The sequence below is a fragment of the Pseudorca crassidens genome, chromosome 4, assembly GCF_039906515.1.
Source record: "Pseudorca crassidens isolate mPseCra1 chromosome 4, mPseCra1.hap1, whole genome shotgun sequence".
NCBI classification, from domain to species: domain Eukaryota; kingdom Metazoa; phylum Chordata; class Mammalia; order Artiodactyla; family Delphinidae; genus Pseudorca; species Pseudorca crassidens.
This window is the reverse complement of record NC_090299.1, coordinates 75,326,500-75,350,052: the sequence shown is the minus strand read 5'-3', so window position 1 is coordinate 75,350,052 and position 23,553 is coordinate 75,326,500. Positions and strand designations below refer to the sequence as shown.

At 43.1% G+C, this 23,553-nt stretch overlaps 1 protein-coding gene and 1 pseudogene across 3 annotated transcripts in view; one reads left to right on the top strand and one right to left on the bottom strand.

Moving 5' to 3' along the window:
- CRACD (capping protein inhibiting regulator of actin dynamics) overlaps positions 1 to 23,553 on the bottom strand; it is a 314,918-nt gene that overhangs the window by 97,703 nt on the left and 193,662 nt on the right. For all 3 annotated transcript variants that reach the window (XM_067736077.1, XM_067736076.1, XM_067736080.1), the window contains one exon: positions 1,797 to 1,968. The gene's annotated coding sequence lies outside the window, so the exon portion shown is untranslated. The remainder of the gene's footprint in view (positions 1 to 1,796; positions 1,969 to 23,553) is intronic.
- Positions 6,600 to 7,222, top strand: LOC137223173 (coiled-coil-helix-coiled-coil-helix domain-containing protein 2 pseudogene; annotated as a pseudogene).

The window sequence follows — 23,553 nt, the reverse complement described above, 5'->3', positions numbered from 1 at the left end:
TATACAAATAAGTATTAAATAATTAAAATATAGTATATGTCTCATAAATATAGGTTTATCAATAAGAACAGGTAACATTACCTACATTTAATGGAAATGTAGCTGTTTGATCCAATGTAGATTTCCCCAAGGCAAATCTTAAAATCTTTAAGTTTTAAAACTTAAAACCTTAAGGAAAACCCCAAGGGGTAAACAGAATACCACTTAAATGGGAAGAGAACAAGGGTCTAGGGTCTTCTAAGAGTCTAATAAAATTCAGCAAGAAATCAGAGACTTGACAAAACCATAACCTGTTATAAAAAGAACAAGTTGTGTTTTCATAGGACAGTCCTTCCAAAGGAGAACTTTCCAAACTTGATCTCAGATTTTGCCTTAAACTGCTGTTTGGTCACATTTTAGTATCTGTACCTCATTCTGATGCTGTGAAGCAAAAAACGTTCACATTCTTATTTTGCAAGGGAAGAAACCAAAGTAAAGTCAAACCTGATTCGTGCTGGCCAATACTCAATTCTATATTGATACTAACATTCCAACAATTGGGTTAGTTTGGTGCTAGCTGTGTTCTCCTTTCAGTGAAATCGTTCTCTTTGGTTAAATTCAATAGTTTCCCTAATAAAGACAATGGAAAACCAATATAGGCCTGTGGAGGAAAAGAGTCAGCATTACTTAGGGCTAACAAATGCTGTTGTGGGCACTGTAATGCTTAATGTGCACGGCTTGCCTGAGGATTCTGTAACCTGGGCTCAACTGTAGTTGACAACACTGTACTCACAGACAGACCACCGAGGCTGTTTTCGTCTTTGTCCTTCAAACACAGTGAGAATATCACAGGTTACATCATCTATGCCTTCAACACGTACTAGGGCAACTTAATGCAGTGCCAGTCATTCATAGGAAACACTTTTTGAGTGCCTAAGGTGAGGCTGAATAAAACCTGGTCCCTGGCTTCACAGAACTGGCAGCTGAGTGAGAGAGACAGACTAGCCCATCAATCATTTCCAGAGAAAGTAACAAGTTCTTCGCGGGAGCCACGCAGTCAAGGGCAAACGAATCAGAGCGGGTAGTGGGAAAGGGCTTCTCAGAGGAGCCGACTTCTGAGCTGTCAGTAGCAGAACGTAACCATCTCTGACTTCAACTCCCAGCACTCAGGTGAGAAAGTACCTCCTTACCCTGCTTGTCTGAGTTCTTGACACGGTAACAGCCAGATGTAGTGCCTGTTCTCTAAGAGGAAGAGAAAGAGAGAGAAAAGAGGAAAGAGCAACGAGAAGGAGAGAGAGAGGAGAAGGACGACGAGAGGGAGACGGGAGGGGAGGAGAGAGAGAGAGAGAACAAGAAGCAGAAACTAAAAGCCCCATTGTAGGCAGGGTCTGGAAGTTGCTAGACATGGCCAGGGGGATGAAGGGTGACACCCTGTGCCCCAGCAGTTTGCATTCTCAACGCGGGTGTAAAACCTAGTGTACGAACCACCCTTCCTCCTTGCCAGGCAATGGGACAGGGGGACATGGTCTCCTCCAACTCAAGGAGCTAGGGTTGAGCCAAGGCAGTGAGCTGCTGCCTTCCTCCCCCAGCGAGGGCAGCAAGATGAAGGCGCACATCCCTATGCTCTCCCACGAAGTGAGGCCAGACACGTATGCTAATTCCCCGAGGTAACGTCTCCGCACAGAGCGCACCACGCACGCCGGTCCTCCACCTTCCCAGAAGTGGAGCCCATGAGGATGCCGCTCTGCCTCCTTCGGGACCCCACTCCCCACCCCGGAACTCCGCTGAAGGTCAGAAAAAAAAGTGCGAGTGATTACCTCAGGCTGTCCTCCAGGGTCTCCTCGTCGGAAGAGAAGGTCCCATTGCTGACACTCGGGGGAGAGCGACACTTGCGCCCTGCAGACGCCTCCCGGGCCGTCGACGTGCCTTTCTTTTTCCTTTTGCCAAACAACTTCTTCAAAGGCTGGAATTTGCCTCCCTTCTTCTTGTCTGTGGATTACAAGATAAACACAGGCTGCAGTTTGACAGGGCTGCCCCTCTGAGCCTAGAGCGAATTACCACCAGGCTGCGAGCCGGGGCAAAGGGCGGCCCAGCTGTTGGAGCCAAGAGCCACCCGGCCGCGCGCCAGCGCCGTTGCTGGGCAGCCAGTGCGCGCAGCAGCCGCAGCAGTGGGCGAGGCGGGCCCCGGGCATGGGTCCTCCGCACCCCACCCCACCCCACCCCCGCCCCGGCTCTCGACAAGCGCCCGCGGGCACCACGAAGGGCTTCCAAGCTTCACGGTGGTCGGCAGGGCATCCCCTGCACGTGCCACACGAAGCTGCTGCCTGCTTTCTTTTAACAAAGCAGATGGCCAGGGCCCCTTTCCACGGAAGAAGCTGAGAAAAACACCTATGTCAGACAGGTGGTTAAAAGATTTATATATCTATGTATGTGACTTACATATATATATCATCTCCCCTGAGAATCACTCTCTTTCAGCCTTTGTTAGGTAACCGAAGATAACTGCTAACTCATGGCGTAAGCTTTGTCCCCAATTCCCTTCATCCCCATGTATTTCCAGTTTATTCCTCTTGTCTCCTTTTAAGGTCTACTATGAAAAGCCCCCAGAGGAGCTGCTATGAACATCTTTCCATATATTACTTGATCCAGTCAGAACCCAGGCTCACTGCCAGCACTTTCTACAGATATTTTAGGTAATACCTTTCAGTTCTGCTCCTTCAGATACAAATCCCTCCAAATTACTCCATTCCTACCCCAGAAAAGAAAGTGTAAATCACCCTCTACTAGGAGAAGTATCTTCTCAGATCTGTCTTTTCCTTTAAGAAGCTTAAAGAGTCATTTATCCAGTGGTCAATCTTTTTTTAAAATTATTTAACCCTTACTATGCATGACTGCTCTAAGACCTTTACAGATATTAACTCAGTTATCTTCAAAACAACCCTGGGAAGTAGATACTACTAACATCCCTATTTCACGGATGAGGAACCTGAGGCCCAGAGAGATGAAATTACTTGTCTGTGTCATGGGAGACATATCTTAGAAGCTGAAGTCAGGAGCTTTGAGGGAAAAGGAGAGATGAACACTCACAATGTGTATAGAAAAGTACTTGCACAAAACACACAGGTACGAGCCCGCAGCTGGGTATCAGAGCCCCCAGATCTCTGCTGGCCAGAGTCTACAGAGAGATCTGGGTACAAAACTGAGGTTAATGATGTTCAAGGTAGTCATCTCATTTCCTCTGGTGATCTGCAGTTCTGGCCTTACTAAGAGTTCACAGAAAATCTGACATGAGGAAGAAACTACTTTGCTCTGAGCAGTGGCGTGAGACAGTGAGGAAGCAGAAAGTATAATCACCAATTACAAAAAGATAACAGTCTGGGGCTTCCCTGGTGGCGCAGTGGTTGAGAGTCCGCCTGCCGATGCAGGGGACGTGGGTTCGCGCCCCGGTCAGGGAAGATCCCACATGCCGCGGAGCGGCTGGGCCCGTGAGCCACGGCCGCTGAGCCTGCGCGTCTGGAGCCTGTGCTCCGCAACGGGAGAGGCCACAACAGTGAGAGGCCTGCGTACCGCAAAAAAAAAAAAAAAAAAAAAAAAGATAACAGTCTGGAATCCTTAGTATAAATACAAACACACCTTCAAACTTCATCGATCCCTTAAATAACATACTGTATCACCCTTAAAAGGAAAGGAGATTTACAACATAGCAGATGCCCCCATACATAAGACACTGTGCTAGGCATGTAGTCCTCAGAGTTAAATTATTTAAAAGACAAGGAAATGTGCAATATAATTGAGATCATATCATTTAAAAATGGTAAAAAAAAAAAACCCTAAAATTGGAGTGTTTAATTTCAGAATGTCTGTATGTTTTCAGTGGTTATTTATTCAGGAGTATAGGCCAGAGATTTTCACGAAACCTACTTTTGGTTCCCATCAGTAAAATCTCCAAAGGCTAATATAAAAAATTATAATCAGTAGTTTTTGAAGACCACCACAGAATATTAGGGAAATGTTAGAAGAATTGATTCTATATAAAATGAGTCAATTTTAAAAATTTAAATTAAAAGAATTCTATAAGGTGCCACAAGTATCATTACCTTACTATGGAATGGGTCTTTGGCACTGCCTGATGAAATAAGTGAGTACTTTCTCTACAACTGTCCAAGGCTCAAAATATGTAAGTGACATCTGATTCCTAAGTTTGACAGCATCATAGTAAATGGTCAGACAGTCACTTATGCTACATTTCACTTATTTCTGAGGTAAAATTCTTTTTTTTTCCTTTTATATCAATTGCTTTTTTTCCCACTGTAGAAATACCTAACCCCAAATTCTCTAATCAGAAATATTCTAAAAGGCCATAGCAAAATTCTAAAAGTATCAGTTATGATAACATCATTACCTCCAGCCTTGGCCCACAAATCTAGCTTTTAAGCTAAGTAGAGAATTTTAGAATGTTAGAATTTATTGATGGGGGAAAAAAGTCATCCCTTTCTCTAAAATCAAGGTGGATTTGGTGGGGCTCAGTTGAGCTGGAAGCAAGAGAGTTAACTATAATTAAAGGCAAATTAAATTACAGTTTCTTGCATGGGTATTAACTAATGGGTGACTTGGTCTACATGGTCAGCCAAGAAGGCTGATGAGGGCCTTTGTAATGCTCGGTGTCTTTTTTTTTTTAATTGGGGTATAATTGATTTACAATGTTGTGTTAGTTTCTGCTGTACAGCAAAGTGAATCTGCTATGCAAATACATATATCCACTCTTTTTTAGATTCTTTTCCCATATAGGCCATTGCAGAGTATTAAGTAGAGTTCCCTGTGCTATACAGTCGGTCCTTATTAGTTATCTGTTTTATATATAGTAGTGTGTATGTGTCAATCCCAATCTTCCAATTTATCCCTCCCCCCGTTACCCCCTGGTAATCATAAGTTTATTTTCTACATCTGTAACTCTATTTCGGTTTTGTAGATAAGTTCATTTGTAGCCTTTTTTTTTACATTCCACATATAAGCGATATCATAGGATATTTGCCTTTCTCTGACTTACTTCACTCAGTATGAGAATCTCTAGGTCCATCCATGTTGCTGCAAAGGGCATTATTTTGTTCTTTTTTATGGCTGAGTAATGCCTCAGTCCTTCTTTTTTTTTAATTTATTTTTGTCTGCCTTGGGTCTTTGTTGCTGCGCGTGGGCTTTTCTCTAGTTGCGGTGAACGGAGGCTACTCTTCATTGCAGTGCACAGGCTTCTCATTGCGGTGGCTTGTCCTGTTGCAGAGCACGGGCTCTAGGCATGTGGGCTTCAACAGTTGTGGCACATGGGCTCAGTAGTTGTGGCTCATGGGCTGTAGAGCGCAGGCTCAGTACTTGTGCACGGGCTTAGTTGCTCCGCGGCATGTGGGATCTTCCCGGACCAGGGCTCGAACCCATGTCCCCTGCATTATTAGTAGGCGGATGCTTAACCACTGCAACACCAGGGAAGTCCTGCTTCAAGTGTCTTGAATGGGGGCAGCCACCAGATAAAATATTTGCTGCACTGGTCATATTGGGGGGGGGCGGGGCAGAAAGTGAACAGACAGTCTGGGAGAGGACACCAGGGTATGGAAGCCTCAGCTCGGAGAACTTGGTGGGCTTCATGAGGGTACAGAATGGCCTCCTTCAGGTGACCTATCTGTAGAGCTGGCCGCTTGAGGACTGCTTGTAATCCAGGCAGCCTAGCACTTTGTGCTGCATGTTATATGGGCAATCACTTGGCATGAGTCCATACACATCATCCTGGAAGACGTGTCAAAGTCCAGATGTCAGATAGCACCCGCCCTTCTCATAAATTACTTGGGGAAGGCTGCTTCATCAATGCCTTACTTATTAACCGGAAGGTAAAAGAACAGTAAAACCTACCTGAACTCTCCATCCAACAAACAATCCTCTTACCATGAGAAAAAAAAAAGATTCTAAGTCCTAAGAACACCAATCTTTCTTCGGAGGAGGAGTCAGAACACAGAAGCTTTTGTTAGAAGTCTGCTTCAAAGTCTTAGTGTTTGGTGACATCTCAGTTATAAAAAAAAAAAATTTCTCCCATTCTCATTTCCGAAATTAATTATACATTCCTGTCAGAAATATCTTTACATTTTAAATAAAATTTAAAAGTTTATTTTTATGATTATTTTATTACTGACTGTGGCAATTAATTATTTTTCCAGGATTAACTTTAGAAAAAACTCAGTAATTGCAACGAGGTCCACCCAACATTCGGACAGCAAACTGTGATTTAGCAACATTAATAGGGAATAAAATTTTATAAATCAGGGAAGGAGCTATACTCTTATTTACTTGATTCCCCAATTTTCTTCTCAATGTTTAGGTCTAAGATCTTTTATATCAAAAAAGCGAGTACTGGGCTTCCCTGGTGGCGCAGTGGTTGAGGGTCCTCCTGCCGATGCAGGGGACACGGGTTCAAGCCCCGGTCCGGGAAGATCCCACATGCCGCGGAGTGGCTGGGCCCGTGAGCCATGGACGCTGAGCCTGCGCGTCCAGAGCCTGTGCTCCGCAACGGGAGAGGCCACAACAGTGAGAGGCCCGCGTACCGCAAAAAAAAAAAAAAAAAAAAGCGAGTACTAAGAAGCAGCCCGGGTCTCCTCCGAGTCTCAATCTTGTAGATCCCACTTCGCTACACATTTAAGATGCCTCGTGGAAGCCGAAGCCTCACTTCCAGCGTGGCCCCTCCGGCCAGCCGGGCACCTCAGATGAGAACTGCACCCAGGCCAGCGCCCGCCGCTCAGCCACCCACAGCGGCTTCACCACCTGCTGTTGGCTCCCCTGCTGCTGCTTCCCGGCAGCCAGGTCTGATGGCCCAGATGGCAGCCACTGCAGCCGGCGTGGCTGTGGGTTCTGCCATCGGCCACACTCTGGGTCATGCCCTCCCTGGGGGCTTCAGTGGAGGAAGTAATGCTGAGCCCTCAAGGCTTGACATCACTCACCAGGAGCCCTGGGGAACCCAGCCTGCACAGCAGCAGCAGAGTGGCCCATGCTTTTTTGAGGTGAAACAGTTTTTGGAGTGTGCCCAGAACCAGGGTGAACTTAAGCTATGTGCAGGTTTCAGCGAGGTGCTGAAAACAGTGCAGATTGGCGAACGGGTTAGCTTCATCAAGAAGTTCCAGTTGGAGGCATGAAAAATCATCTCTCATGACCACGTTGGTTTAGCATTAAAAATATAATTGATAGTGAAGATATAAAGTGTGAAGCCACCAGTTAAACCTCTCCTCGATCATTAATAGCTTTTGTGCTTCAGGACTGCAGTGGAAGAGGGTATTCTCACCATATAGAAGCTCACAGCGATGGTGTTGAGTTTGGGGCTGGGTGAGTGTTTGTGTGGCCACTTAAACATGCTTTTGTTTGTGAATTAATTAGACTAAAGTGATTTTCTTTCCAAAAAAAAAAAGCAAGTACCTAAATTTTATGAAGCACTTGCAATTCTATGCTACAACCACCATTATGAAAACCTGAGCATGTGTCCACACATAGCCACTCAATAAACTATTTTATGATCAGTTTATGATTTGGGGGCTGTAATAACTGTCTGTCTCCCTGGAATCAACTGGATTAAGTGCATGGTCATCAACAGCAGCTATTTTTCTTGACAAATAACGCCAATTGTCATTGTGAATATATTTGTACAGATGGGGCCTAAAAGATCAAAGCAATTTTCACAATGCAGTAAAACAGAGCACTTCTGCAATGCTATTAACATTCCAAAATACAACGGTCATATAGAAGGAGTATGGCTTCGCAAAGTATTCTCTAACATTAAAGTATTTAGAATGGCATTTTAGAAGTTTACAACAGAAATTTACTTTTGTTGGGTGGTTGGGACAGTGGGGAGAGGAGGGGAGGGAGAAAAAGAAATGTTATTTCTACTAAATTTGTTTTTTTAATGACTGCAGCTCTAGTTAGGGGTTAAGCATGTAGGCCCCAGAGATGAGAGCAGTTGGCCTGAATCCTGATCCCATGTCTTACTAGCTATGAAACATCTGCTTACCAGCCTCTGTGGAAATTGACCATCTTAAATGGTAAGACTGAGTTTATAGGAGAAAAAACAGTGGGTATCACATTTTCTTAATATTTCAGCATTTCTCTGCCATAATTTTTCACATGAAAGAACCTATATCTGCACATACACTGCTTCAGGGATCACAGTAATCTTCATTCTTTAAGTACTGAATTGAATTAATTTATTTTCATCATCCAATAATTACTTTAGGGAATTTGTTTTCATTTAAAAAAGTACTCACTATCCATTATTTCATGGATATAATTACATACCATTTGATGGCTGCATCATCATAATTGCTAGTTTATATAGAAGATTCTAAAAATTAAAAATCGCTGGGCAAGTCAAGCAAATCTGATTCATTTTCCATTTGTCATAAGAATGCACTTCTTACATTTTCATTTCTAAACCTAAAATAATAAAAGCATACAATTTCTCCGCATTGGATTTATACGCTACACTTCCAAATGAGAAACAGAATTTCCTCTCATAGTTCTTCTGGAGCATCATAAACGCCTTAGTCTGGAGTTTCTCAGAATGTGCTCTGTGGGTCAGTACCAGGTTGTTATTCAAAGACCAGTACATTTGAGAATCCACGTAAAAGAAAGTTAAACATGCTTCTTTACTATGGGACGTTTCAGAGTCTTTACTATGCTGATATCATTATTGCGCTCCAGAAGGGCAGAGAATACGCAGTGCTGCCCGAACTTGACTTTCTGGACATCCATCATGACTAGTGTTCCTCTGAACACACTCGGGGAAACAATGTCTTCACTATTTCTTTCAAATACCTTTTAATTTCTTTAGGTACCATATATTTTATACACACTAAATTCCTCCCCTAAATTCCGAGCACACTGCTCAGTAAACATGAGTTTACATTACTAGAGTGTACGTCTAGCAATCTTTTTTAACTGAACAGTTTCTTCTCTAAAGTATTCTGATGTTCCAGGGCTAAGAAAAGCACTGCAAAATTCCTCTTAAATTAGTAAAATGATAGGATTCAGGCAACTGCTGTGTACCGTGTCCTAACACGATGCCTCACACAAAACAGACACTCAGTATACAGATGGACTGTTCCCTATTCCCTTAGAGCTAGACATGCTTTAGAAATCACAAGTTTTCAGATTGTACAGAGGCATATTTAAACCCCAGTGGGGTCTGTGACAGCGCTTTACAATCAAATGCAGTGTTTCTGGAAAACATTTATATTCACCTTACTTTTTGCTAACAAATGAATTTGCGCCAAACTTACAAAGAACCTTTGGGAGTTTGAAAGTACAGATAAAGGGTGGTGATCTCTTTAGGCAGCACCGTCAGCCCCGTAATCACACTTGTTCTGAAAATGCAAGTTTGTTCCAATGTGATGGACATATGTTATCCCATCCACGAGAAACACTGAGTGCGGAAAACTGCACTCAGCTGAATTGAGGTGTGTAGGAACACACAAACCCCCCCCCCCCGCCACATACACCTCAAATGTCTACCAGTTCCCGCAGATTGCCACCTGTGTTATGAGATAAACCCAAGCACATGTGGTATTACAGCTTTCTGTCCAATTTTGGGAAAAAAACCCTTCCACAGCCTCACGATAACTCACAAGTTGCAGCCATCCGATGCTCTAGTCCACGAGAAAACTTTATCTTTTTCAAGGTAAAGTACTATATATATTGGAGTACTGTTTTATTTCATCATCATTTAACATGTGTAAAACTGTGCTACAATTTTTATTAGGTGCCTACCCTTTTCAATAAGTCACAATTTTTTGTGTTGTGCTCCTATCCCATTTTCCCATTAGCCCTTGGTTTTCACTTTGTGATTCTGCATAGCTCATTGATTTTCAGCAATACATATGTCATGTTATAGCAAAATTGACTGTACATGCTAAGCAGAACCTACTGAAATAGGTTGGTACTGTATTTACTAGGTCTAAGCAAGGACCAATCGTTTCTTTGGCCCTTTATTTCTCCAAACCACATTAATGGTTCATTTTTCTGGTTTTTCCCATTGGACTATCTCAGAACCCCCTTTTACATGTTTCACAATTCACAAGAGAAACCAAATAATACTGAGAAGCAGTAACAGAGGCAGATACGATTTTTCATGTGAAGTCTCAGTGTTTGGCCACATTTCTCCCACATGCTAGAAGACATGTGGGTGGTGGTTCTTTTCACTGCCAATTTCTGCCACTTGAGTTTCAGAGGGTGCTGTGAATCAACGCCCGACTCTGAGCGGAGAATACGGACAGGGGGAGCTGCCCGATACCTTGCCCTGCATATTTGGTGCAGCAGCCAACTACCTCAACAAAGGCTACCTCTACACGAGGGCTGAACACCTTAAATTCAATTCAATTCAACACATACTATTGAACACCCAACACCTGTGGGGTCCGTGCGGGGCCCAGCTGGCAGCACTAATGGGTAAAACAAAAGCTTTAGGGATATCTGAGGCTGTATCAGTCAGGGTTTAATCAGAGAAACAGAACCAGCAGGAGGTGTTTTTGCACGGGCATGTGTGCATGTGCATGAGTATGTGCATGTGTGTGTGTGTGTGTGTGTGTGTGTAAAATACATTAAGAGATTTATTGCAAGAAATTGGCTTATGCCAGGTGGAGGCTGGCTAAGCAAGTCTGAAACCCATAGGGCAAGTCCTCAGGAAGGGCAGGCTGGAATTTGCTGCTGGTTCACAGGTGGAATTTCTTCTCCCAGGGAAGCCTCAAGTCCTGTTTTTAAGGCTTTTCAATTTATAGACTCAGGCCCACCCAGATTATGCTGCTTAATCTCCCTTGCTTAAAGTCAACTGATTATGGACTTTAATTACATACAAAACATCTGCACAGCAACAGCTCAATTAAACAATATTTGTGTTTGATTAAATAACCAGGGAGTATAGCCTAGTCAAGCTGACGCAGCAAAATGATCACACTCCACCCTCTGTCAACTTGGCACTTGTGCTCAGCTCCTCAAACCACGCTTCATTTCCACATAAAGCCAATAACAAAGCCATACTTCCACTGACATGATACAAGTATCCTACGTACATCTGAAAACACACTAACCCATTCCCCAGAAGAAGGTGTGAAGTCCTTGAGTGATGCTCACACTTTTCCTCTAACTTACGAGACATAGAGTTATTATTAATACATCTTATGTTAGATGACAAGGAGATAAGAAAAACATATTTGGTTAATATATATACACAAACATATTCATAACAAAATAAGGAAGAAATACTCATAGCTATCATGGGTTGTTTCTGCAACGGTCATGTGGTTGTACCTGGTCTTTATAGCTATCTTCTTCCACTATCCATTCCACATTCCTTTTGCTCTCGGCAAGGACCTCAGCTGGTTGTGGTTCTTTGCCTGGTGAGTTGACTCAAACCTGCATTCCTGAGGAACTTGGTCCATTAGCTGTCCTGAACTGGGTTCTTGTAGTTTTTGATTACCGCACAGGACATGGGAATGCTAGTATGCCCTAAGGGACCTCCTCTATTCCAGAAAAACTCTTCCTTACCTCCATTATATAGTAGCAGCAATTTTCCCTTGGTAATCAGAATCAATCACTCCAGCTCATACAGCAACCCCCTTCCTTGCCTGTTGATTGAGAGGAACCCAAAGGAGCCATGTGAGAGTCTCAACAACTAGTTCAGTGGAATCATTGTTGTGTCTCCTAGTGGAAGCATTCCACCTATTGGAACTAAGAACTCTAGACAAGCAGAACCTAAGGTCAAGGGGACAGAAAGAAAAATCTTCCTACTGGATCACTAGGGGTAAAAGAAAACGAAGTCACTCCCATTTCCACCCACTGATTCCTGGACCAATAAGCCTGGCTATGAGAGAAACAGCACCATATATTGGATACTGACTTAGGACATATACTGCATCCGAGAGGACATTGTCCCAGCCCCACCAAGTATTGCTACCTCACTGGCACTGTAACTGAGCCTTCTAAAGGCCGTCCCACCACTATATCAAGCCAGCTGCTACAGGATGATGGGGAACATGGCAAGACTAGTGAATTCCATGAGCATGGGCCTATCAAGTTCCTTGATCAGAAGTGATGCCAGGTGATCTACCATTATAGTAGATGAGATAGTATGTAACTGCACGGATGACAGTTTTGACAGAAGCATTGCATGCAGAGGAGGCAAAGCTGTATCCAGAATGTCTGTTCTAGTAAGAACAAAGTGCTGCTCCTTCCATGATGGAAGCAGTCCAATTTAATGAACTTGTACCAGGTAGCTAGATGATTACCCCAGGGAACGATGTCATACTGGGGACTCAGTGTTGGTTTCTGGTCCTGGTGAGTGGAAGTCAATAATGCTGCTGAGCTCACCCACATCCTCCATCCCTGACACCATGGCCATTTTGTTCATGAGCCCATTGGGCAATGACAGGTATCCATAGAATGGGTCATCCTATCCCTTGACTATTAAAATTCCCCTCAGGTCACTCTTTGGAGAGCATCTACGTGAGACACAAATATCTTTTTTTTTAACTTTTTATTTTATATTGGAGTATAGTTGATTAACAATGTTGTGTTAGTTTCAGGTGTAAGTGATATCATATGATCTTTCTCCTTCTCTGTCTGCTTACTTCACTCAGTATGACAATCTCTAGGTTCACCCATGTTGCTGCAAATGGCATTATTTCATTCTTTTTAATGGCTGAGTAATATTCCATTGTATATATGTACCACATCTTCTTTATCCATTCCTCTGTTGATGGATATTTAGGTTGCTTCCATGTCTTGACTACTGTAAACAGTGCTGCAATGAACACTGGGGTGCATGTATCCTTTCGGACCATGTTTTTCTCTGGATATATGCCCAGGAGTGGGATTGCAGGATCATATGGTAGCTCTATTTTTAGTTTTTTAAGGAACCTCCATACTGTTCTCCATAGTGGTTGTATCAATTTACATTCCTACCAACAGTGCAAGAGGGTTCCCTTTTCTCCACACCCTCTCCAGCATTTATTGTTTGTAGATTTTTTGATGATGGCCATTTTGACCAGTGTGAGGTGATACCTCATTGTACTTTTGATTTACATTTCTCTAATAATTAGTGATGTTGAGCATCTTTTCATGTCTTCTTTGGAGAAATGTCTATTTAGGTCTTCTGCCGATTTTTTCACTGGGTTGTTTTGATATTAAGCCACATGAGCTGTTTGTAAATTTTGGAGACTAATCCCTTATCGGTCACATCATTTGCAAATATTTTTCTCCCAATCTGTGGGCTGTCTTATCATTTTGTTTATGGTTTCCTTTGCTGTGCAAAAGCTTTGAGTTTAATTAGGTTCCATTTGTTTATTTTTGTTTTTATTTCCATTACTCTGGGAGATGGACAGAAAAAGATATTACTGAGATTTATGTCAGAGAGTGTTCTGCCTATGTTTTCATCTAAGAGTTTTATAGTGTCCGGTCTCACATTTAGGTCTTTAATCCATTGTGAGCTTATTTTTGTGTATGGTGTTAAAGAATGTTCTAATTTCATTTTTTTTAACACGTAGCTAGTCTGGTTTTCCCAGCACCATTTATTGAAGAGACTGTCTTTCCACCATTGTATAGTCTTGCCTTGAGACACAAATATCTTAAAATCCTTCACCCAGTCAGGGAGGTCTGTCAACATACTTCTTGCCCAGATCTCTCTGTCACCAATTTTCCAATCATATTCCTTCCAAGTCCCTGACCATCCTGCTGAACCACTGGCCACAACCTATGAATTGTTATAGACTTATACCATTTCTCCTTACCAAAAAACAAACAATCAGATGTGCTGACTGACATTCTACCCACTGGAAGGATTTCCCTTCCCCACTGTCCTTCAGGGCTGCCCTAGGATGGGGCTAGAGCATTACAACTTTCAAGTGGTACCTGAATATCATGCAAAACCATCAATAACGAGCCCCAGTTTTTCTCTTCCTCAGTCAACTGGTCATAGGGAACTCCCCATGAGGCCATAGGTGCAAGCTGGGAGAGACAAGGCAGTGAGCAGGAGTGGGGACCAGGGGCATCTGCGCCACTTCTTCATATGATTTACTTGTGCCTTCAGGGCCTGCCTGAACCTGATTTAGTCTATAGCACTTCCTTCTGATGATGGAGTGCTGCCATGCATGCCCAGCTTTACGGCTTAGTGGATCAGACAACACCCAGGTCATAAAGGGCAACTCAGGTCGCATGGTAACTGGTGGGCCATGGTTAAGCGCTGAGTCTCTGCTAACACCCATGGGCAAGCCAAAAGCTCTTTCTCAAAAGGACAGAGTTATCTACAGAGGATGGTAGGGTTTTGCTCCAAAGTCCTAAGGGTGTGTGCTGTGATTCACCTATAGGGACCACCAAAGGCTCCAAACACCATTCCTCTCTGCCACTTAGACTTCAAGCAGCCCTGCATCTACTGGATCATATGGCCCAAAGGGCAGAGAAGCTTGTGCGGCAGCCTGGACCTGTTGCAGAACCTTCTCTTGTTCTAGGCCCTACTCAAATGAACAGTTTTCAGGTCCCTGGGTAAATGGGCCCGAGACCCAGGTGAGGAATATGTTGCCTCCAGCATCCAAAGAAGCCAACTGGGTGCTGGACCTCTTGCTGGTGGTGGGAGGGGCCAGATGCAACAACTTATCCGTCGCCTTAAAAGGGATATCATGACATGCCCCAGGCCACTGACCTCTAGAAATTGTATTAATATGAAAATCCCCTGAATTTCAGTGGGATTTATTTCCCATCCTCTGGGCATGAAAAGATTTTACCAATATGCCTAGAGTAATTGGTCTTCTCTGCTTACCATGTCCAATCATCATGTTTGCAAGGTCGTAGCCTCTGTGATATCATTATGCATCACTTATTTTTTTTTAAAAAAAAAAACGATTTTTAGGGCTTCCCTGGTGGCACAGTGGTTGAGAGTCCGCCTGCCGATGCAGGGGACACAGGTTCGTGCCCCGGTCCGGGAAGATTCTACATACCGTGGAGCGGCTGGGCCCGTGAGCCATGGCCACTGAGCCTGCGCGTCCGGAGCCTGTGCTCCGCAACAGGAGAGGCCCGCATACCGCAAAAAAAAAACAACCCGATTTTTAAAAGATTCAGTGGTCTCAGTTTGCTATTCTTTCAATATTGAACTGTTAACAGTTCAAGTTCAAAATCTTTATGTCGTTACGTTGGTACCTTCATTAAAGTGAGAGCTGGGTGGTATTCATAAACCAGAAAAGGGCCCTAAAGAATGTAATGCTTAGGGCTTCCCTGGTGGCGCAGTGGTTGAGAGTCCGCCTGCCGATGCAGGGGACACGAGTTCGTGCCCCGGTCTGGGAAGATCCCACATGCTGCGGAGCGGCTGGGCCCGTGAGCCGTGGCTGCTGAACCTGCGTGTCTGGAGCCTGTGCTCCGCAACGGGAGAGGCCACAACAGTGAGAGGCCCACGTACCGCAAAAAAAAAAAAAAAAAAAAAAAAAAAAGAATGTAATGCTTACTGAGGATTGATGAGTGGAGGATATTTAGTAACTCATGTGACTATAATGGGTTTAACTGGAAATGAGCTAAGTGGTTAGACAGCTGAAAATTCTGAGAAAAAAATGTAGTAATTATTGATAATAGAGATTCAATTAAGGTTAGTTAAATAATTAGTTACAGATTTCAGAATGATTTGATTGACTAGTTTTTTTTTTAATTTATTTATTTGGTTGCTTGGGGTCTTTAGTTGCGGCATGTGGGATTTTCGTTGCGACATGCAGGATCTTTAGTTGCAGCATGCGGGATCTAGTTCCCTGGCCAGGGATCAAACCCGGGCCCCCTGCATCGGGAACGTGGAGTCTTAACCACTGGACCACGAGGGAAGTCCCTGACTAATAATTTTTTAAACTTAAGGGCAGGTGCAGTTTTAATCCCCACAGGATAAAAGGTGACTTGAGGGTCAAATTCTCAAACCTTGCATGAGTATGTAAAATTCTTAGGGACGTAAGACAGAAGCCACTAGGTTCTACTATGTGAGCATCGATTCTTGATAAATTTAGCAGGCACTCTCGATGGTACTAGTGGGAAATGAACCAAGGTCAGAGTGACATTCATGGGTCTTGGAGCCACTGGGCTAAGTGCTTGTTGCTTACTGAGTCGATGACCTTGTGAAATACAGACCCAAGTGGAAGCAGAATGAAACCGCTAGTGTTCAAATGGTCTAGGAAAGGAATACAACCTCACCTGGTCCTCTGTGCCTACCTATGGGTAGAGCTACTCTGATATCATTTCTGAAAACAGAAAAAAATACTGTTTTAAAAGATTTTCAGATGAAATTATATAGTCTGTCTCAGTACTCCAGGTTGGGTCAGACAGTCTGGTCAGGCTATGCTTCTTTGATCCGAACGCCATTCCTTTGCACTAATACCAAGTTTCTTTCTTTTGACCCCTTACTCTGTTCTCACTGGAGAGCGCTCTGTGGGGATGAGGCAGTCCCTTGAGAATCACTGCCCTCCCACCAGGTTTCTCATGCCCAGACTAAATTTTGGACAATAGCTCAGACAGGTAATAGATTCACTCTGGCAACGTCCTATCCTGGAGAGACAAAAAAGACACAACCACTATCTGTTTTGTAGAACCTTTCCATTAATTCGTGCACCAGATACTGGCAGAATAAATGACAACTTAATCCTGAGATTCCAAGGGTCAGTGATTTAAATTAACACCCGTATCTTGGATGTGTTACTTCTTTGACTAGTAACCACTGGGTTCGTGTGATGTGGGATCAGGGGAAAAAATCCAAAGCTGTCCTTTGCCTTTTATGGTTGGGAATCATTTTGGTGAGGAAATCTAGGTTCTGTGGTGACAGGTGTCTTAGAAATGCAAATATTTGCCACACAACTCCCTGTCCAAAGCCTTCAAGGAGAGTCACAGGAGCTCTACGACAAACATCAGGGAACCTCACAAAGGTCACTCCTGAACCACTATGGCTTTAATTTTATCACCTAAATGCAGCCCTCTGGGCAAATATTTCTGCGTTTTGGGTTGTCTGTTTAGCATCACCAAGTCCAACAGTGGCTACAACTGTGATGTTTTTGTGTGTACTCTTTCTCAACAATAAAGAGACATGCTCTTCATCTCAACAGGTCATGAGAATGTGGGGAAACAAGCCCCAGAATCTTGAAGATCTGGGTTTATTTAGTCACCGCTACCATTTTCTTGCTTCTTGGGACCTCAGTTTCCACGTCTGTAAAATAAAGAGACTAAACTATATACTATCTAAAGTCCCTCCCTGTTCGAAAATTCTATGAACCATTTCTTTAAAAAGTTAGGGAAGTTTAGAATGTATTCTGGCTCATAAAACCTGTAACTCTTTTCATAAATTATCTATTAATTATATTCATTATATTTTCTCCATTCCTGGTTTGTCTCCTAATTACACTTGTTTTGTTACATCATGCTTATTTTGCAACATTAAGGACCTTCAGGGTTTGGAAGAGGCAATATCATAGTCTGCAAGTTGGCAAAGAGAGCCAAGTCATTCCATTTCTTTGTGTCAGAATCCAGGTTCCCAGTCCTAGGAATGACAGTGCTGATAGAGAAGGAATAGTGCCACAATCCTAGAACCTGAATCCCCAAACCTCATCCCCCAGCTGCCTTCCTGGGTCGGACTCAGTGAGGTTTTCTAAGAAAAATGACTACTATGAGCCTCAACTCTGGGCAAAACATGTGGACCTGCCTTGAGACACACTTCTAAGATATCAGGGATTACATTAGCCACTCAGGGTTCTTTTTAAGTTCTGAAGGGCAAAGTCAGATGGGTCCCAGACAATCTCAGATTTATGGGTCAATGATACAAATGGAGACAGCTTTAGTCGATGACCAATTCTGCCCCAGTACATTCAGATTTTGCCAGCCTTGGATTTGCCTGTTTTTCTCAGTTGTATATTAAGGAATGTACACCCTATCTGGATTCTCATTCTACCTAATAATCCCACAACTTTATGCCCTGTCTACCAAACTCAGTCCATCTATGGAGAAGCAGTGTTATTCTGTCTAGCACAAGTCAGCACTACCTCTGCAAGAGCCCTGTTTCCATGGTGATCAGTGCAGATCCGGGATGATGACTAATCAACAAATATTGACTGCAGTCCTACTGGGTACAGGGCACTGAGCTGGCATTGGCATAACACAGGAATTCTTGAGTTCCTCACACCAGCTAATACTCAAAATTTAGAAGGAGAATAATTTGTTTTTCAAAAGTCACAAAGTTTTCAAGATTCTGGCCTCCTATGAGAAAAAGTTGGAGTCTTGCTAGGGGAAAACCCCCTGAGAGCAGTTGATAGGGTTTTCTCTATCCAACGATCCAAAGGTTTTAGTGGTAGTGGCGACGGCGGTATGTGTGTGTACTGGGCGTGAGCTGAAAAGAAGATGTAAAGTCTTCCCTCGGGGGCTCATAAAGCCACGGAGGTTTGGTCTAAGGGGAATCCTAAGGCCAGTGTCCTTCAAATAGTGGGTGACAGCCCATTTAGTAGACCCATTTAGTAGACCAATTTAGTGGGATTTAGAATGTTTTAAAACTCAGTAGAAAAGGAAAGAAGAGAAGAGAGTGGAGTAGAATACAAAACAGGGTGAGTACAATTTCATGAAACTTATGTTTCTAGTTTATATATGTGTGTTTCTGTCTATGGGTATTTATGACTTTATACCCACATATGTTCTGATATAAGATATATTTCTTGCTCTAGATCAAGTCATAAATACTTGAGAAATGCTAATAAAAAAATTAACACACTTCCCAGTAAGCTAGGCATGCATTTCGATGCAGGAGTCAACAACTATTTATCGACCCAAGCCATGGCATATGTGGCAGGCACTCTGGCTAAACGAGAGAAAGTAATGCATGCAAAAACAAGCTAAGAGCTGCCAAAGTGATTAAATAAGCTCCCTGACACTGCCAAAGTCAGAGCTGACGTTCATACTGCTGAAATCTCTACTCTGGCTTTGATCATTCTGCTTCTCGAGCAGCGAAACTCTATCTCAGAGTTGACCAAAATCTTCCACTTCTTAATTTAAAAAGGAAGAAAGCTTTATTAAACTTGAGTCTTTATGGCTGTTGAGCTTGGTTTTGGAGCATTACTTTAAAACTCCTAATTTGGGGCCTAACTTTAAAAAAGGTACTATGCTTTACCTTTTGTATATGGTTTCCCTTCAATATAAAATTCCTTCAATAAAAAATTTCACGCAGGAAGTCAACTCTGCTTGCACCAGATTCATTTCTGCCCATTCACATCACTTTAGTTTTCAAGTGCCTTTCACAGAACAATTTCAAGGAGTTGGGAGTCATGGTTAAGTCACTACTTGCTTTCCATGTCGGACTAGAGAAGCTAAGTTAGCTGAACAAGGTCAGATGCCAAGTGAGTGAAGAAAACAGGTCCCCGGACTCTGAGCCAGGCAGGCACTCAGATCAGAAGACAGTCTGTTGAGGAATACTCTATTCCTCTCCATCACTTTTGCGAGGATTCCCTTCCTAGACCAATATCTATCCTTTCCTAGACCAATATGAAGCACCAGGATATTAGGCAAAAGACTGAAGAAGGGCATTCTGGAGCTGTTAAACAGAAGTAACGTATTAGGCTACAAATCATGTGGGAAATTTCAGAACTTGGTGCTCAGCCCCCCAACCACATAGGATGAAGATATGAATGGATTCAAGAAATCTTTAGATATACTCATGAATGATAAATTCCCAGTGGTTACAGGGGACACTTAAGAGATATTTCAAAATATGTTCGTAATGAAATGAAATTGCTAGCAGAGGGGGTAGATGCTATTTTTTCCCATAAAGAATAAGACTAGTAAACTTTGTTAAACTTTGGCTATGTGCCAGGCTTAAAGTTTTACATGTAATATCACACAGCCACTCTGTAAATTATTATTTTTCACATTTTATAAGTCAGGAAACTGAGGCTCAGAGAGGTGAAACGATTTGTCCAGTGCTACATGGCTAAGAAGTGGCAGTGCTGAGATTCAAACCAAGTCTGTCTGATTCCAAATACCACGATCTTAACCATTTTGCTGCATTCCCAACGTGTGTCTTGGTGCCACTACTTGACACCAAGTCAAGTACATGAGGCAGATGAGCTCCAGGGTCACATACTGGGTTTGAGTCTCAATTCACTTACTAGCTATGAGACTCTGGGCAAGTTCCATAGTCTCCTAAATTTCTGTTCTATTGTCTGTAAAATACGAATAATACTACAAAGCTTACTGACTTCTAAGGATTAAATTAAATACTGCATATAAAGTATTTAGCAGAACGTCAGCATGTGGTAAGTACTCAAAAAACGTTAGCAATTAAAGTGCTAGTTAGTATTAAGAGATTCACTGAATTGATGAATGGGTATGTCTTGACCTTTATGGGGCATTTCTTAGTTGTTACTAAAAAGAGAAAAGATGAGGAAAAGGAGAAGGGAGAGGAGAAGAGTGGGAAATAGGGGACCAAACGGGAGAAAGAAGAAAATAAAGAGGAAAAAAGAATGTTAAGAAGTACTTAATGAGAAAAAAAGTTAAAGAGCTTTAGATATTTGTCAGAGTAATTCAGATTTACTCAGAAAATGTAAATAAGGTTTCTTGATCCTGTTTCACCCCAATCCCAGAACATATTAAATCTCACTGGCACGTGGTAGTATTCTAGATAGTGAAAGTAATGTTAACCCTCTTTCAGGGTGCCTACGATTCTAGACAAACATATAAACAGGTTGTTGGTAACATACAGATATACAGGCAATAATAGACATATATACAGTTTGCAATTAAAGTTCAAATAACCATGAGGCGAGGCATTCTCTTGTTTTCTAGGAGGGCTAGAAACCGACCTATGTCCTGATAATAGCACTATCTCTGCAGGTGCTGCCAGGCTCTGGGGTAAAAGGCACACAGACACATTCCTAGAGGAATCCTCCGCCCTCCAACACAATCCAAGAGGACTCTGGAAATGGAGGCTTTAGCAGACTCTGAAAGACAACTGTCAAGATAGGGACCTGGTGTTTCAGTGAAATATAGTGCCTCTAAATAATGCACTGAGTCTTGACTGCATCTTAATTTTTAAAAATCCATGCTGATGTTTTCTCTCCAAGCAGACCGTAAGCTCCACGAGGGCAGTGTTCTCTGCTTCCTTGCACCCACCCCTTATGTGACCCACCTAATTGTGGTGGAAGCAAGGAGGCACTTAATAAATATTTCCTGGCTGAGCTGTACTTCTAGCTCACTGAAACTGAGCAGGTTAATTACCAAAGGTTTAAAACACAGAGTCTTTCATGCATGAGCAACACCAGGTCCCTCAAATGTGCATTTTTCCTAGTAAGGCGCCAGCTCTGACTCAGGATGAGTTATTTCGAGAAATATTTTCTAATAACTTGAATGAAGGAAGCTCTCTGAAAACAAATCGCACCGTGCCACCCTCTGTGATGCTCCTGACTTTTCAGTGGGAAACAAATCAGGCTCCTGGTCTGTCTGCAAGGAGAGCCTGCATGAGAACGATAAGCTGAGTATTCTCTAATGGGATCCCACAGCCCTGCCACTGGGAAGAAATTCCACGTCTGGGGCTGCCGAGATGTTTTATTCATTTACTTATCTATTTGGGGAAGGGGGTACCATATAGAATTATCCTCAGCCTCACGGAATCCACTCTTGCATATTATTTATCTTGATAAAATACTGTGGGATGCTGAAAGCAGGAAGCAATCCATGCAAAATCCCCTTCCAAATTTCACGACAGAACTCTCTGGTGAGTTTTCCTCTCCCAGTTATTGATTGGAAGGTCCCCAACTACGGGAAGAGAGGAAAGGAGTTGAGATCCCTCATGTAACTCTGCAAACCAAAATGGGCTTTTCTTTAGATGCTAGAGTCACCACCAGCTGCCACTCAACGACTGCCAGATGACACAGCCGGAAAAGTGGCTGATACATTATGACTCACTCACCACACAGAAATAAAGCCAGGTGAGAAAAGACCATGCGGAGAACAGTGCTTCATTGTACAGGATAGATCTAGCAACTCTTTTGAGACTTAAGAGTTTCAAAAGATATTGACTACATCTGGGCCCCGACTCTCAGCTGATGAGACAGAAACAGAGGAACAGTTTGCAGAAGGGTCTCAAGCCACAGTGGTTCTTAGGCTTTTAGTGTTTCCCACAACCCCCATGACAGGTGATGGTCACAGACCACAAAGCTTGGATTATGTGTAACTCCCTGCCTTAGCAATAATGCATCCTTTTCCCTCACATCCAACAAAACTTATTAAAATGAAGGTAAGTGGGAATGGTTTGCAGACGGCTAACTCTGAATGCCCTCAGACTTCTTTTGAGAACTTAAGTCCCTGACTAGTAATAACAGAGTGCTTAGGGGATACACTGCTATAGAAAACTGTTGGATGGAGGCCAGAAGCTGGAGGCCATGCTCTGATGTCATTAAGGGTGACACTGGTGCCTATGTTTCCCCCCATTGCCCAATTTCAGACGGCAAGTCCGGGGCCTTTTCTTCACATTCCACGCACTTACCTTCTGGGCTGACTAAAGCCTGAAGTTTCCCAATCAAACAAATGAGACTCTTCCAGCTGGCAAATTATCCCGGTCAGAGACACTGCAATATGGGGGGATGCATGGCCCAGTAGGGTATGTAGGGTAAAATCTTCCACAGCACGACTCAGGTTAGGTACAGGTACCGTGGGGTTGGCTTTTGACGTGTAAGGAGAAAACGGCCAGCGGAGGACTCAACTCAGGATTCCGTCCCTGACAGTTACTCCAAGAAACACTGTGTGAAACGGCAGAGCTGCCCTCCACGCTACTGTGCCTGCTTTCCTTCCTGACCCTGAAGTTATCTGTACGCCAACTAACTTCACTTACCTTCACCCCCCACACGTGGCCCCAGGTGAAGATATGTACATAGATAAATAATCTTGTCATTAAAGTAAGGGAGTTGAGAGGGAAGAGATTAGATATTTTAGTTCCATTCAGCATTTCCTAGTGTTAGAGGATAGGAAAATGGCATCTCAAGGAAGTTTCCCTTCCCCTATATCTGGCAAAATAAAGATCTTCGGAGCACTGCAGACAGGAGATGCGGTCAGGCACTCAGGCCGGCAGGTTGGGGCTGGGTGTCATAGTCTTAAGTACCCGCAGGACTCTGCCAATGCCTCCTCTCCATCATGTCTACCTAGAGCAAATGCCAGACACGGCCTCTGAGCAAAACAGACTGAGGCATCACATAAGAAACACATCATAGTCTATCTTTTGCCTGAATCTCATTTAAAAGAAGAGAGAACGAAAGGAATTAGATGTATGCTAATATAACAATAACCTTAAGTGCAAATTATCTGCTACCTCAACCAAACATTGGAAGTTTGATTTTTATTTCACTTCAATGCAGGGCAATAGGAGAGTGAATGTTTGAGAGAGATTACAGGCAGCAAGGTACCATTAGGTATTCTGCTCTTGCATCTGACTTCAGGAAAACACTCTCCCAGCCAAAGCAATGACTCATCTGCTGCTGCCAATGTTACAACAGGAGCTTGATTTGCTGCAGCAGAGCAAAC